We start from the raw sequence: 16,103 nt of genomic DNA, 5'->3' as shown, positions 1-16,103 counted from the left end.
ACATTCCTGGATGTCTGGCTCTAGGTCAGTGATCACACCATCGTGATTATCTGGGTCATGAAGATCTTTTTTGTACAGTTCTTCTGTGTATTCTTGCCACCTCTTCTTAATCTCTTCTGCTCTGTTAGGTCCATACCATTTCTGTCCTTTATTGTGCCCATCTTTGCATGAAATGTTCCCTTGGTATCTCTAGTTTTCCTGAAGAGATCTCTAGTCTTTCCCTTTCTATTGTTTTCCTCTATTTCTTTGCATTGATCACTGAGGAAGGCTGTCTTATCTCTCCTTGCTATTCTTTGGAACTCTGCGTTCAAATGGGCATATCTTTCCTTTTCTCCTTTGCCTTTCACTTCTCTTCTTTTCACAGGTATTTTAAGGCCTCCTCAGACAACCATTTTGCCTTTTTGCATTTCTTTTTCTTGGGGATGGTCTTGATCACTGCCTTCTGTACAATGTCACAAACCTCTGTCCATAGTTCTTTAGTCAGTCTGTCTATCAGATCTGATCCCTTGAATCCATTTGTCACTTCCACTGTATAATCATAAGGGATTTGATTTAGGTCATACCTGAATGGTCTAGTGGTTTTCTCCACTTTCTTCAATTTCAGTCTGAATTTGTCAATAAGGAGTTCATGATCTGAGCCACACTCAGCTCCTGGTGTTATTTTTGCTGACTGTATAAAGCTTCTCCATCTTTGACTGCAAAGGATATAATCAATCTGATTTCGGTGTTGACCATCTGGTGATGTCCATGTGTAGAGTCTTCTCTTGTGTTGTTGGAAGTGAGTGTTTGCTATGACCCGTGGGTTCTCTTGGCAAAACTCTATTAGCCTTTGCCCTGCTTCATTCTGTACTCCAAGGCCAGATTTCCCTGTTACTCCAGGTGTTTCTTGACTTCCTACTTTTGCATTCCAGTCCCCTATAATGAAAAGGACATCTTTTTTGGGTGTTAGTTCTAGAAGGTCTCGTAGGTCTTCATAGAACCGTTCAACTTCAGCTTCTTCAGCATTACTGGTTTGGGCATAGACTTGGATTACTGTGATATTGAATGGTTTGCCTTGGAAACGACCAGAGATCATTCTGCCATTTTTGAGACTTCACCCAAGTACTGCATTTCGGAATCTTTTGTTGACTATGAGGGCTACTCCATTTCTTCTAAGGGATTCTTGCCCACAGTAGTAGATATAAGGGTGATCTGAGTTAAATTCACCCATTCCAGTCAATTTTAGTTCACTGATTCCTAAAGTGTCGGTGTTCAGTCTTGCCATCTCCTGTTTGATCACTTCCAATTTACCTTGATTCAGGGACCTAACATTCCAGATTCCTATGCAATATTGTTCTTTACAGCTTTAGACATTACTTCCATCACCAGTCACATCCACAACTTGTGTTATTATAATATGTGACATAATAATGGAGATGGGTGGAAGGAAATTAATGTGATAAAATTAATGTACACATTCTAAACAAAAACTCACAATCACTTAGAAATGAGAAAAGAAGAGGAAGCAATTGAAATATTTCACGGTTTGAAGTAGACTTTAAAAACTACAACTATAAATGATTTAGAAAATATTGGAAATGAGTACATCATAAGGCATGAGGCCAAAATTGAGTTCAGCAAGTTGATATTCTCAAGAGACTTCTTATTAAAAAAGCAAGCACTCAACCTAAGAAAAACCAACTAAATCAGCCTAAGGAAAGCAGTGGTAAGAATGAAATATTAAGTAACTTATTAACAGAAATCTTTGATTTAGAAAACAGAAAACTGTAGAATTAATACATTAACCTAAGAGCCAACACATTGAGAAAACAATATCTTTGTCAAGAAAGCCTTGGGAAAACAGAGAAGAAAAGAGAAGAAAGTTTAAAATGAATGAGAAATGAGATGAAATTATGAACATAGAAGAGTTTAAACTTTGAAATAAAAAAGTTCCAAAAGAAGAATTGCTGAAGTTTATATGAATGGAACGATAGGAAGGCTGGCATTGTTTTACAATACAGTGCTTCTCAGCTGTGAGATAAATAAGGTCTGAGGTTCTAACGTATAACGTGGTGACTGTGGTTGTTAACACTGTTTTGTATAATTGAAATTTAATAAGATTTTAGATCTTGAATATTCTCATTAAGGGAAAAAAAGATAAATATGTGGTAAGGTGGATGTGTTAATTAACTAGATTCGGGTAAATTTTTCAAAATATGTATGTGTGTCAAATCATCATTATGTACACTTTAGATATCTTACAATTTTATTTGTTAATTATGCTTCAGTAAAGCTGAAAAAATATAGGGCTCTATTTTAAAGAGTTGATTGAGGAATAAGTGAAAGAATTTTGGCAAAAATGTTGATTACTTTTAAAGCTGGGTAATGGCTAGGTGGAGGTCCATTACATATTCTGTCTCGTTTTATGTGTGCAGAAAAATTTCTGCAATTAACAGTTGAAAAATTTAGAAGAGAATGTTATGTTGACTCTATGGTAATGTATTTGGGAAGCTCCCTAATGAAGTAGATGGTTTTCTAAGAAAACACATTACTAAAACCAACTCACGAAGTAGAAAATCTGAAAGAAAAGCAACCTTGGAAGAAATTATAAAAGAGTCACCTCCAGAAGAGATTCTAAGATCTGATACTTTTATTAGTGCATTTCTTAAAGAAACACCAAATTCTTATGCTCTGTTAGTTATGTAGAAATACATGATCGCATCAAATTCATCCTATAAACTTAACATAACCTTACCACTAGGACCTGATAAATGAACAACAAAAATATCAAATTATAGAATAGTTTTATGTGCAAGTGTATGGGAAATTTCTAAGTGAAATGACAAATTAAACAGTTGCATTCAGCTGATCAATCTACACTTAATAAATTTTATCAGGTTAAGAAGCGTTCATCATTTTCTCTGTAAAACATGCTGATGACCACAGAAGGACAAATGCTCATGGCCAGTTTTACCTGGTAGTTCTGGCAGTTTTGCTCAGATAATAACATGTTTCCAAACCAGCTTATATCAAGTGTACTTGTTTCTGTATTTATGCAATGTAATCAGGCACGTGTGTACACTGATACAATATGAGTGTGGAAAAAAAGAATTGTTCCTGTGAAAGCTAAATTGACTATATTGGGAGAACTCAACCCAAGTGAGTCACTAAAAGAAAGAGAGAGAGAGAGGATGAGACAAGTGTAAAGTCTGTGGAAAATACACCCCGGTGCTCTCCTCTCTCTGTGCTGTCTTGGCTTCTACCTGTATCCTAAAAGGACTCATCAACGTGGTTGACAGGAGCTCCTGAGATTACGTGCTTCCCTGACCTTGTTTAGGAACAGAGGTGTCTTTGTGTCAGTATTTAAAGTACTTTGATTGGACCGACCTGGGTCACAGGCCCACCCTGTACCAATCATAGGGCATGATTGATTTGGTCAAGGCTATAGCCCACGGGGTTGGGGGTCGAGTCAGCTTTTCTGGAAACACTTGTGTCCCCTGACCGGCATTTGAAGGCTACCAGGAAGGGGATGAGTGTGGACACAGATGAGATAATCCACAAATACGGTTTATATTAATGCAGATTATGTCAGGTGGCTCAGTGGTACAGAATCTGCTGACGTTGCAGGAGACACGGTTCACCCCTGGATCGGGAAGATCCCATGGAGAAGGAAATGGCAGCCCATTGCAGGACTCTTGCATGGGAAATAGCATGGACAGAGGAGCCTGGCAGGCTAGAGTCCACGGGGGTGCGGAGAGTCAGACACGACTTAACAACTGAGTATGCACACACAAATTATGTCATCAACATATCCAGTTAAAAAGACACATGGTAACCGTAGTGGAGTAAAAGACATTCTCTCTGAAAATATTTGGCAGGGAATTCTCTAATGGTCCAATGGTTAGGAATCTGCTTTCTAATGCAGGGGACTCGGGTTCCATCCCTGGTCTGGGAACTGAGACCCCATATGCTGTGAGACAACTAAGCTTGTTCCCTGCAACTAAGACTCAGTATAGCCCCCCAGGTTTTTTTTTGGCAAATTAAAGAGTGAAACACTCATATCCCCGAAGAAAAATGGGCAAAGTGCATAAACAGAACTGGCCAATAAGTATGTCAAAGTTATATAATTTCATTAGTTAATCAAAGAAATGGAAATAAAACCTATTATGTCATACTACTTTTTACTTAATCAGTCGACTAGGTATTGTGCAAGGAGCAGGACTGTCCCAAATAACCCTGTGTGCTTACCTGGTGCTGTAGACAGAATTGCATCCTCCACTAAGGTTCAGGGCTGAAGCCCTACCCCCTGCCCACCCCCTCACCCCCCCACCCCCCAACCCCCCCACGTCATGCAACTATATCCGGAGAAAGGCCTTTGAGGAAATGATTCAGGTTAAATGTGGTTATAAAGTGTGGTCCCTAACAGTAAGACTGGTCCTTCAAGGAAGAGGAAGAGATCCCAGGAGCATGTGTGCACAGAGAAAGGCCATACGAGGACTCAGTGGGAAGGGAACCAAGGAAAGAGGCCACAAAATCTGCCAACACCTTGATCTTGGGCTTCCAGCCTGCAGAGTTTCTAGAAATACATTTCTGTTGTTTAAGCCCCTCCAGACTGTGGCAGCCCTAGTGGACAGTTAAGTTGCCTGGGCCAGAGGCTGACTAGGGCTCAGGGCCTTTCTCTTCCTCCAGTTGGAGGGGCAGTGCCCAAGCTCACCTTCTTGAGGAACTTGGGCTTCCTTCCCTTGTGAAGGCAGGGACTGAATTAAAACGTCCTTGGGGCTCCAGAGCCCAGGAGAAGGAAAGACTATCCACTCCAGTATTCTTGCCTGGGAATACCATGGACAGAGGAGCCTGGCATGCTACAGTTGGTTGCAGAGGCGGTCGCAAAGTGAGCGACTAACACTTAGACTTTTACTTAGGGGCTCGACAGTCTCCAGGTGCTGGGCAGTTGGCATTCCAGGACAATTCCTGTAAATAGCTGGCGCCCCCAAACCAGATTGCTGTAAGGCTGACCTCTCATTCTTGTCGTATAAGAAGGAATATGGCATGGGTCCAGCAGACGAAGGCATGCCTCATCATGGGCTGAAGGAGTGATTGTGGGTTCTTGTCATGCTGACCCTGGCCTCGAAAGCTTCTTTATCCAATTAAGTTTATTCTGTATTCCACGTCATGGAATGTTGTGAAATTTCACCCAAACTCTAGTGCATTATGTGCGGAGACCCACATAATTATGTGCAATATGTAGGGAGACCCAGAAGAGAATATCTTACACAAAAGAGAGATTTTAAAAGAGATATATTTTAGGAAAATATATACTCAGTGGTGATGAGGTACAGGTAATGGACATCCTCATTTTGTCTGTTAGCCTAAAACTATTTACAGCCCTTTGCAGAACCAATTTATGATGTGTTTAAAGGGTCTTTGGGGTTTCCCTGGTGGCTCAGATGGTAAAGAATCTGCCTATAATGCTGGAGACTGGGGTTTGATCCCTGGGTTGGGAAGTTCCCCTGGAGAAGGGAATGGCAACCCACTCCAGTGTTCTTACCTGGAGAATTCTATGGACAGAGGAGTCTGGCGGGCTACCGTCCACGGGGTTGGGAAGAGTCGGACACGACTGAGCGACTAACACACACGCAAAGTGTCCTCAGGATATCAGCTTTTAGAAAAGCACGGGAATATACTTATTAATCAGTGGTTCATTGCTCTGTATCAAGATACCAAGGAAATTTAATAAAAGTATATATTGTTGAACAGAAAATTTAGCTGCAACATTAGAGTGAAAATTTAATTTATAAAATTTTAATTTATAAAATTTAATTTTCTTCGACTCTAAACCTTTGTTGTTATTGATAATTTTCCAGATAAGTTGATAAGTTTCCGGAGAACAACGGAAAAGCTGCCACTTCTTGATCGTGATTTCAGCGGCAATCTTTAAAACACACCTCTGTGTCCGCCACCCTGCTTTGAGGACTGAAGTTACAGCCTGAACTCTAACGTGGGTCTGAACAGTGAGGCCATCTCGTGGTCACTTTGAAAAGTGTCCCGCTTCTGACACGCAGCATTCCTGCGTTCCTACACTGCACCCCTCATGCTGAGGTGTGACCTTGAAAGTGAAGCTGCCGCACAGTGGTGAGAACTTCTGGTATTTCCTGAACGAAATCTTCTGGGTGGAGTCCAAGATTCAGCTGCCAAACTTAAATTCCGGTGTTAGTGGCCTGGTGAGTGTTGCAGAGGATTTCATGCTATGTGGTTAGTATGTATGCACTTGTCCTGGCTGTCACCTGTTCCCAGCTGGGCTCCTCTGCCACTCATCCTGATGAAATGGAAAGTTTCTGAAACAGAAAAGTTCTGCTGGAAGCATATAACAGTGGGATACTGTGAACAGAAGCAGGGTCAGATTGGAAGGGACAGCACAGAGAGAAATACATTTCTGGATTTTCCCGGTCTTAGTCCTTTGTGAATGATTTATAAATGATATAGCCAGTTCTCAGGAAACATATTAACTCCTGCCTGAATAAAAGAGAAACAGTATTAGGATGTAAAGAACAAATGGGTCATATTTTCTAAAAAGCTCTGTTTCCCTGGACAAAGCCCGACTAGAGTTGTGGTAAGTAAATTCATCTTTGCTTAGCAAAGATTTACAAATACCCGGAACATCACTTAGACGATGTTATCTCTGTGTGTTGTAAATTCACATCTTCTCCTTGACTCTACGTTACCAGTAACTGTATGTTATTTATAAATATAATCCCTTTTCAATCATCCTTAAGTGTGAGAGATGTAATTTCCCTTTCTAATTCTCAAGTTCTCGTCCTCTTTCTTTTCCCCACTCTGAAACAGAATGTAAAATTTCCTTCAAGATTAGAGACACAAAAAACACAAAGCAAATTTTTAGGGAAAAGTATTTTCCCCTCTTTCAGCCAGACTTTCTTGGGCTGTCTTTGTGAGATGGGATATCAGATACTGCCTTGAATAGTTGTGTGAATTAGGAAATGAATGCAGATCTGTTCTTTGGCTAACTTTGACTTCGTGCAGGGAGATCAAAGGAACCTAAAGAGAAAAAAAACCCAAAAAACAAAGACCAGAGAGAGTTGGGATGCTCAGTGAATCTCTGTTGGAAAAATATATTGCAAACTTTAGAGAGCCCGCACCGTGATATTAACAGCTGGGGCCTGTCCAGCCATTTTCAGTTTCTAAAGTGCTTTTACATCTGTTAGCTCAGGACTGCTGTAAAGAGAAGGGGAGTCCAGGCGTTGTTGTTTTCTCGCTACAAAGGAGAGCACATACTCAAAGAGACTGAGTGCATACCTTGGGGCCACTCACCTTGTGAACGTGGGGACTGGTGTTTGATCTTGGGTCTGCTGACCCCAAACTTAGCTTCCTTCTGCCCCATAACAAATTCCACTGGCTTGGGTTACCGTGGGAAGGTAGCTTGATTTGCCACACCTTCTGCCAGTAGGACTCAGAGCTGTAGATGGTGCGCTCCTGGCTGCCCTCCAGCCCCACACCCTGCCCCCACATACTGCAAATGCTTTTTCCGTGGAAGAGCTCCAGATGGGGAAATATTTTGTAATCAGCCTGAGTTAAATACCAAACCCTATCTGTAATTTCTGCTTTGGCCTAGACACTTAAAGGACTCCCAAGGGGAGCAGTCATGAGGCCACTTGGCATTCTTCTTGGGGCAGTGGGGCAGGTGATGGCAAGTCAGAGGAAGTTAAAATGACCCAGTCCCAGCGGAGCCCAGCTGCCGGGGCTTGAGCAGAACTGATAGTCAGATGAAAATCCAGCAGAGTTCTGAGTCAGATTTCAGCGGTTCCATCTCAAATAGGATTTTCTCATGGGTCTGGCAAGAGCCATGCTGGATTTAAAGTGAAATTAAGTTGTGGGCTCTGGGGGATAATACAGGAAATTACAAATGACAGCTGCTTGTCCCAATAACCACATCTGTTCAGGAGGCCCTGTCCAGGGCCCCTGCTAGTCGAGGAATGGTGCTGCATTAGAATCCAGTTTTGAGCCCCTGGGGAAAGTTGTTTTAGGGCAGACTGGAGACTCAGAAGATTGGTTCTGTTTCTTTACTGGGCATGTCATCATGAATCAGGGACACAGCTTCTCCAAGGCTCCGTTTGGTAATTCGTAAACAGGAGAGTAACAATACTTGCCCATCAGGTTTTCGTTTTTAATTTTCTTGTGGAAAACATCTTATTAGCTGTAAAGTGTTCCAGAAACAGAGGATTTGTTATTATTATTGTCTTTACTTACAGGTTTAAGTTTCCTGTGAGAAAAGGGGATAGAGATGCATAAGACACAAGTGGAATACCGAAGAGAAGAGTAGAAACAGTGATAATATAATTAAAATCAATTTTTAAGTGTTTATAGGCATCTGGGACCATACTAAGAGCTCTAAAAATGAGGTTCCCAAAATGTAATCTGTAATCCAAGACCATTGCTTGAAATGGCGCAGAGCCTATGGGATAGAGGAGGAAGTTAGGGGAGGAATGAAGTGTGGCATCAATGCAGCCTCTATGATGTGCGAGGCATTTTTTAACACATCATTATCTCATTAAGTACGTCACATGAACTATGCCATACCTCACACAAAGTATGTCCCAGTCTCATTTCAGAGAGGAGGAATTGGAGACTCAGAGGCATTGAATACGTTGCTCAAAGCGCTGCGACCAGTGAATGATACAGCTGGGACTTTGCCTCCAAAGCACATTCTCACGTGCGGACATGAGTCAATCAGTGGGGTATAAACTAGGTAGTCACCAGTACACGTTCTCAGAAGCGCTGAGGGCTGAGAAGCAGGACGGCAGCCCTGAGAGCTGGAGCGACCAGTGTGTCCTAATTGGCCTGTGACTTTTCATCTTAGCGCTGAAAGTCCTGTGTCCCAGCCCCTCAGGCTGGGCCTCCTCAGTCCAGGCAACCTGGGACACTTGGTCAAACACCCCACAGCTGACAGCGCGTGGATGTGCAATCGCTGAGTTCAGTTCAGTCCTCAGGCGTGTCTGACACTTTGTGACCCCGTGGACAAAGCATGCCAGTCTTTCCCATCCATCACCAACTCCCAGTGCTGCCTCAAACTCATGTCCATCATTTGGTGATGCCATCCAGCCATCTCATCCTCTGTCACCCCCTTCTCCTCCTGCCTTCAATCTTTCCCAGCATCAGGGTCTTTTCCAGTGAGTCAGCTCTTCATGTCAGGTGGCCAAAGTATTGGAGTTTCAGCTTCAGCATCAGTCCTTCCAATGAATATTCAGGACTGATTTCCTTTAGGATGGACGGTTGGATCTCCTTGGAGTCCAAGGGACTCTCAAGAGTCTTCTCTACACCACAGTTCAAAAGCATCAATTCTTCAGCATTAAGCTTTCTTTATAGTCCAACTTTCATATCCAAACGTGACTACTGGAAAAACCATAGCTTTGACTAGATGGACCTTTGTTGGTAAAGTAATGTCTCTGCTTTTTAATATGATGTCTAGGTTGGTCAAAGCTTTTCTTCCAAGGAGCAAGCATCTTTTAATTTCATGGCTGCAGTCACCATCTGCAGTGATTTTGCAGCCCAAGAAAATAGTCTCTCATTGTTTCCATTGTTTACCCATCTATTTGACATGAAGTGTTGGGACCAGATGCCATGATCTTAGTTTTGAGTTTTAAGCCAACGGTTTCACTCTCCTCTTTCACTTTCATCAAGAGGCTCTTTAGTTCTTTTTCACTTTCTGACATAAGGGTGATGTCATCTGTATATCTGAGGTTATTGATATTTTTCCTGGCAATCTTGACTCCAGCTTGTGCTTCATCCAGCCCAGCGTTTCTCATGATGTACTCTGCATATAAGTTAAATAAGTAGGGTGATAATATACAGCCTTGACATACTTCTTTCCCTATTTGGAACAAATCTGTTGTTCCATGTCCAGTTCTAACTGTTGCTTCTTGACCTGCATACAGATTTCTCAGGAGACAGATCAGGTGGTCTGGTATTCCTAGCTCTTTAAGAATTTTCCACAGTTTGTTGTGATCCACATAGTCAAAGGCTTTGGCATTGTCAATAAAGCAGAAGTAGATATTTTTCTGGAACTCTCTTGCTTTTTCTGTGGTCCAGTGGATGTTGGCAATTTGATCTCTGGTTCCTCTGCCTTTTCTAAATCCAGCTTGAACATCTGGAAGTTCATGGTTCATGTACTGTTGAAGCCTGGCTTGGAGAATTTTGAACATTTCTTTGCTAGTGTGTGAGATGAGTGCAATTGTGCGGCAGTTTGAGCATTCTTTGGGATTGCCTTTCTTTGGGATTGAATGAAAACTGGCGTTTTCCAGTCCTGTGGCCACTACTGAGTTTTCCAAATTTGATGGCATATTGAGTGCAGCACTTTCTTAGCATCATCTTTTAGGATTTGAAATAGCTCAGCTGGAATTCCATCACCTCCACTAGCTTTGTTCATAGTGATGCTTCTTAAGGACTACTTGACTTTGCATTCCAGGACGTCTGGCTCTAGGTGACACCAGTGTGGTTATCTGGGTCGTGAAGATCTTTTTTGTACAGTTCTTCTGTGGATTCTTGCCACCTCTTCTTAATATCTTCTGCTTCTTAGGTCCCTATTATTTCTGTCCACTATTGTACCCATCTTTGCATGAAATGTCCGCTTGGTATCTAATCTTCTTGAAGAGATCTCTAGTCTTTCCCATTCTATTGTTTTCCTCTATTACTTTGCATTGATCACTGAGGAAGGCTGTCTTATCTCTCCTTGCTATTCTTTGGAACTCTGCATTCAAATGGGCATATCTTTCCTTTTCTCCTTTGCCTTTCACTTCTCTTCTTTTCTCAGCTATTTGTAAGGCCTTCTCAGACATCCAGTGCCCTCGGTGAACATAAGCAATTTCATGGACTATCAGCATCCAATGGGGGATTTCATGGATGTGATGGAATAAGACAGAAAAAAATACCACTCTGTAATTATGCCCAAACAGGGATAAAAGTAAATACCATGCAACTGCCAAAATGGCCAGATGATCCCCTCCACTGCTAAGGAGAAGAACTACTGTTTCTTCTTCAGTGGCAACTCTAGGCCTGCTTCTTTCCTCCTGACTACTAAATCAAAATTAACATAATCACAAAATTTGCCTAGGTTCTGATAGCTCCCAGTTCACTTCCCTGAGTTCTCCTGCAAATCAGCTAACGTGGGTCTAACTCCTAGAACAAGCCCTTCCTGATGTCCTCTTTCTGAGACATTTCATGGTTCCTCATGATGTCAGGTGTCCTCATAGCAGGAAGCAGCACCGGCTCTATTTGACTTCAGGTGTGTTCCTGGATGATCTTTGGCTAGGGGACATTGACAGGACTTATACAAATACAAGGACAGTATATCAAGAGGGGTTACCTTTTACTTGTGGTATTGTAATTCTCTCTCTCTGGGCCATCTCTGTAGCTGGACCAGAAGTTTTTCAAAGCAGAATTTCTTACTAAAGATGGTAACTAAAGTTTATTGAGGACTTCCACTTGCCAGGCACCATGCCAGGCTCTCATTTAAGGTTCACCCACATTTTCTAAGGGCTTCCCTGGGGCCTCAGATGGTAAAGAATCTGCCTGCAATACACAAGACCCAGCCAGGTTCAATCCCTGGGTCAGGAAGAGCCCCTGGAGAAGGGAATGGCTACCCACTCCAATATTCTTGCCTGGAGAATTCCATGGACAGAGGAGCCTGGCGGGCTACAGTCCATGGGTCGCAGAGAGTCAGACATGACTGAGTGACTAACACATACACACACTTCCTGAAGCAGTTCCTGTTGAAATTCTCATTTGACAGATGCCAAGGGAGAAGCTGAATGAAACCGTGGGCTTTGCCCAGAGTTAATAAGTGGCAGAGCAAGTATTCAGAACCATGGAGCTTGAGTCTAGAACCCTAACGGCAGCACAGCACATTCAGTGTTTCGGGAACAGATCAATTACCAGTTCGTCTTCAGAGGAGTCAGGGGTCTTGGAATGATAATCATGCTGAGGTCTGCTGCCCTGAGCCACACTCTGTTTTGAACACTTTCTCTGTGTTAACTTACTTGACCCTTAACAACAACTCCATCAAGTTGGTGTCTCCATTTTACAGTTAAGGAGGCTGAGCCTCTAAGAAGTATACAATACATTCTTATAGAGTTTATAATGAATAAAATCTTTCCACTTCTCATTTTTAAGCCCTGTAAACACTGTATTTCACTAATTTAAGACGCCATTGATCATAAGATACACCATTATTTCATGTGCCACTGGGGAAAAAAGCTGCCAATTACAATTTGTCAGGAGCCCCCAAATGTATCCAGTTTTTGGTGATGCTAAAATGCAAGGAAAAAGATATTTTAGAGTTGATGGAATGGAGTAGGTGTTATTTACCCCCATTGTTTAGATGCAGAGCCCAGGGCTCAGAAATGAGTACATTTCTCAAGGTCATAAAAGTGGCAAAAGAGGGATTTGAATCCAGGTCCACAAAATATGCCCTCTCTTCAGTGGTGTTCTAAACATTATGGGCGTCTTTGACCCCTGGGTTTAAAGGAGGGCCAGTGGTTTAAATGGAGACATCCTAAATCTGGCACAGAGACTTTTGGGGTAAAGAAACACTTTTTGTGAAGTTCACATCACATCTCGTGGGTGGCCATGGACTGCCAGGTGAACTCTTCTCCTCTTTTTAGAACAGTTTGTTTATTTATGATGCCTGCGCTGGGTCTCCATTGCAGCGCCTGGACTCTGCACTGTGGGGCTGCTCCAACTGTGGCGAGCAGGCCCTGCTCTCCAGTTGAGATGCACAGGTGCTCATTGTGGTGGCCTCTCTTGCTGCAGAGAGCAGGCTTCAGGGAGCATGGGCTTCAGTGGTCACAGCACGTGGGCTTAGTATTGAGCGCACTTGGGTTTAGTTGCCCTGCAGCATGTGGGAATCTAAGTTCCCGGACCAGGGATTGAACGCCTGTCCTCTGCATTGGTAGGTGAATTCTTAACCACAGGACCACCAAGGACGTCCCTCTTCTTTGCTTTTTAAGTTGGCTAAGACTTAAGTTGAAATTCCTGTGAGGACTTTGGCCAAAGAGATGCATGAATGAGCTCAGCATGCCTGGGAGATGCTTCTCTTTTCCAAGTCCCAGGGACTCTCTGTAGAGCTCTCTCTCCCTCTCTCTCTGGGCTCCCCAGTCATGGCTTAGGTCTGAGGCTGTCAGCTTGCTCTAAGTTGTCTTGGATCAGAGTCGCGCAGGGAGTTGGACTCCATATGTGATGTTCCACCGTTGACAGCTTTTAAGCCTCACCGCCTTCTCTCCCTCTCTGCCCCACGTCTGGACCAGCTGATAAGAAAGTCAAGGTGCCCTCCCCTTTGGTGCCAGTGGGAGACGTAAAGGATGCCAGCCCCTGGCAGTATGTGTGCACTCTCTCTCCGGCCCCACCCCTCACTACCCCCTGGAATCCTCCCCAGCTTCCTTTCCTTGGATTCCCAAGTCATGGTGGACCTCATTGGGAGGCCTGCCCTCATCTCCCCAGAAAAGCCTCAATCATCTAAAATCTACTTAAAATTTTTTAACAGAGAAAAATATTAATCATTTTTTACCTAGGTGTTTTTAAAATGAAGAGAGCTCTGTGCTTAACCAAAGTCTATAGTCGCCTCTCTGCAGCAGTCTGCTAAGGGAGCTCGCAGTGAGGGCTGACTGCTCCGTTCCGCCATCATCCTCCATAGGTTCTGTCATGTGATGATTAAGGCAGGTGAAGGAGGACATTCCATGCTGTCAGCCCAAACAGGCAAGACTAAGACAGCCTGGAGGGTTTGTAAAGGTTCTTGTGAAGCAGGTAAGAAATGGAATGGATACATCGGATTAAAAACAATGAATGAGAGAGAGAGAGAGCACTTATGAAATTGGAGGAAGAATGAAAAGGGGAATCAGAAATAAAATGAAGAATGAAAAACTAAAGCTAACGAATCCCTGGAAAGGCCTGGTACATTAAGAAATGGGAGGAGAGATGAAAAAAGAATAATTGGACAAGGAGAAGACAGTAAGCAAGATAAACAATAATACAAGAAAACGATGTTCTGATCTTATATAGGCTTTTAATCAAGAACCACAAAGTTGTGTCACGTGAGGGTTGAAATACATCCATTTCTGGGGGTGCGGGTGGTGGTGGTATGAACAGGATAAGCTAGTTGCTGTTTGGACACAATCCGCAAAGCAATTACAGGGTCTAACAATGCCCTTCCCAAGACTGAATCATTAATCACCATTTCCGATGATGCTGAAATCGTAATGAGAAAACCCATACCAATGTTTCCTAGGTCAATTTCAAGCTCTGTTATAAGAGGTATGGAGAGAAATCGATGGCATATTATTTTCCTGATTCCAAGTCGACATTTCAAACAGCACAGTGTGAAAATATAAAGACAGTGCCCTTTTAAAGGTCAACAGTGATTTCCATTACAATCCCTGATTTATCATTCAGCCCAGAAGATTTATTCCAGGCTGGGATGTAACACAAGAGTTTGCTCTACACAAGGGAGAAGCAAAGCAGAAAAAAAAATTGCTTAGAAGTTTTAAGGGCCTTTTCCCCCAGGTACTCTTCCCACTTTGAGCTCAAAAGGCAGGCACCAGGCCAAATCTTCAAACATTTATGTTTGGGGCTTTCTCTCTGTTTTGTAATAAATTTTCTCTGACCCCTCCCCAGAAGCTCTGTTCCCAGTAGCCTGAGAGGTCTGGGGAATATGCTGTTCAGAGTTTCTCCTTTTTGGCATCTTGAAGAAGGGTTCATGAAGAATGTTAAGAATCTTTTTCTCACTCTACCACCTGCCTTCCTCTCTGTGGCTTTCCTGGGCAACGAGTACTGTTTCCAGAGAATTCCTTAGGTCCTTTTGCCATCCAGGAAAAGAATGACTTCAATATAGAGTGTCTCCAGTATTTAAGAAAGGGCTATCCTAGGTGGCTTCTGTCCTCAAAGTTTCTTCGCTTCACTGGCAGTTCAGTAGATGGGAGTGTCTTGGATCAAATCAGGGCGCAAACTGGCTGGGAGGCTATAGAACAAGCCATGAAATCAAAGTGGATGGACAAGAGCTGTTGGTGTTATTTTGTAAGTTTTCCCTCTTAGTTATATTACTGTCTGGTAGTATTATGGGTTCCAAAACGGATGGAAAATGACTCAGTTAACTAGGATGCCTGGGCCTCTTGGCTATTTTGTTGACTTGAGAGTGAAGCTGTCTGCTATCTCTTCTAGCCATCAATATTGACCTGATTGACGTAATGCGTGGGGTCAAATTCAGGATCTTGGTAGAGAGAATCTGAGAGCAGGTATATTTAGAGCCTTGTTGGAGATGGGAGAGGGGAGACGTCTCCATTTCTAGTGTCTTCCTCCATGGAGGGACCAGGAGCCCTATTTGTTTACCTGCCTCTCCATTTTCTGCCTGCCTTTGCCCGCAGGAGACAGAGAGCTGCCCCTGAGCTGTGAGTGAATGAAGAAGCTGTGCATTTGGGGTCCAAACCCTCCCACCCGACTCGTAGGAATGAACTGTCCGTGGGGAACCTGTGTTCTCTTCTGCAGTTTTGTACCATGACTTCCCCCATTTTTTTTGTGGTAAAATGCACATAACATAAAATTTACTAGACCACCTGCTCTGCCTCCTGAGATATCTGTGTGCAGGTCAGGAAGCAACAGTTAGAACTGGACGCAGAACAACAGACAGGTTCCAAATAGGAAAGGAGTACGTCAAGGCTGTATATTGTCACCTGCTTATTTAACTTATACGCAGAGTACATCATGCGGAATGCTGGGCTGGATGAAGCACAAGCTGGAATCAAGATTGCTGGGAGAGATATCAATAACCTCAGATTTGCAGATGACACCACCCTTATGGCAGAAAGTGAAGAAGAACTAAAGAGCCTCTTGATGAAAGTGAAAGATGAGAGTGAAAAAGTTGGCTTAAAACTCAACATTCAGAAAACTAAGATCATGGCATCTGGTCCCATCACTTCATGGCAAATAGATGGGAATAGTGAGAGATTTTTATTTTTGGGGGGCTCCAAAATCACTGCAGATGGTGACTGCAGCCATGAAATTAAAAGACACTTGCTCCTTGGAAGAAAAGCTATGATAAACCTAGACAGCATATTAAAAAGCAGAGACAT

The 16,103-nt window shown here is 42.9% G+C and overlaps 1 protein-coding gene across 5 annotated transcripts in view; it reads left to right on the top strand.

Annotated features, from left to right (window-relative positions):
- Window positions 1-16,103, top strand: part of LOC122423898 (HIV Tat-specific factor 1-like) — a 326,655-nt gene that overhangs the window by 70,228 nt on the left and 240,324 nt on the right. For 3 of the 5 annotated variants that reach the window (XM_043441365.1, XM_043441359.1, XM_043441361.1), the window contains one exon: window positions 5,841-5,974. The gene's annotated coding sequence lies outside the window, so the exon portion shown is untranslated. Of the gene's footprint in view, window positions 1-5,840; window positions 5,975-6,008; window positions 6,198-16,103 lie in introns of those variants that run through there. The other 2 variants (XM_043441369.1, XM_043441363.1) reach the window with 2 other exon arrangements.

Source organism: Cervus canadensis, chromosome 21 (assembly GCF_019320065.1).
Source record: "Cervus canadensis isolate Bull #8, Minnesota chromosome 21, ASM1932006v1, whole genome shotgun sequence".
Taxonomy (NCBI): Eukaryota; Metazoa; Chordata; class Mammalia; order Artiodactyla; family Cervidae; genus Cervus; species Cervus canadensis.
Note: the sequence above shows the minus strand (reverse complement) of the source record. Positions and strands in the feature narration are given on the sequence as shown.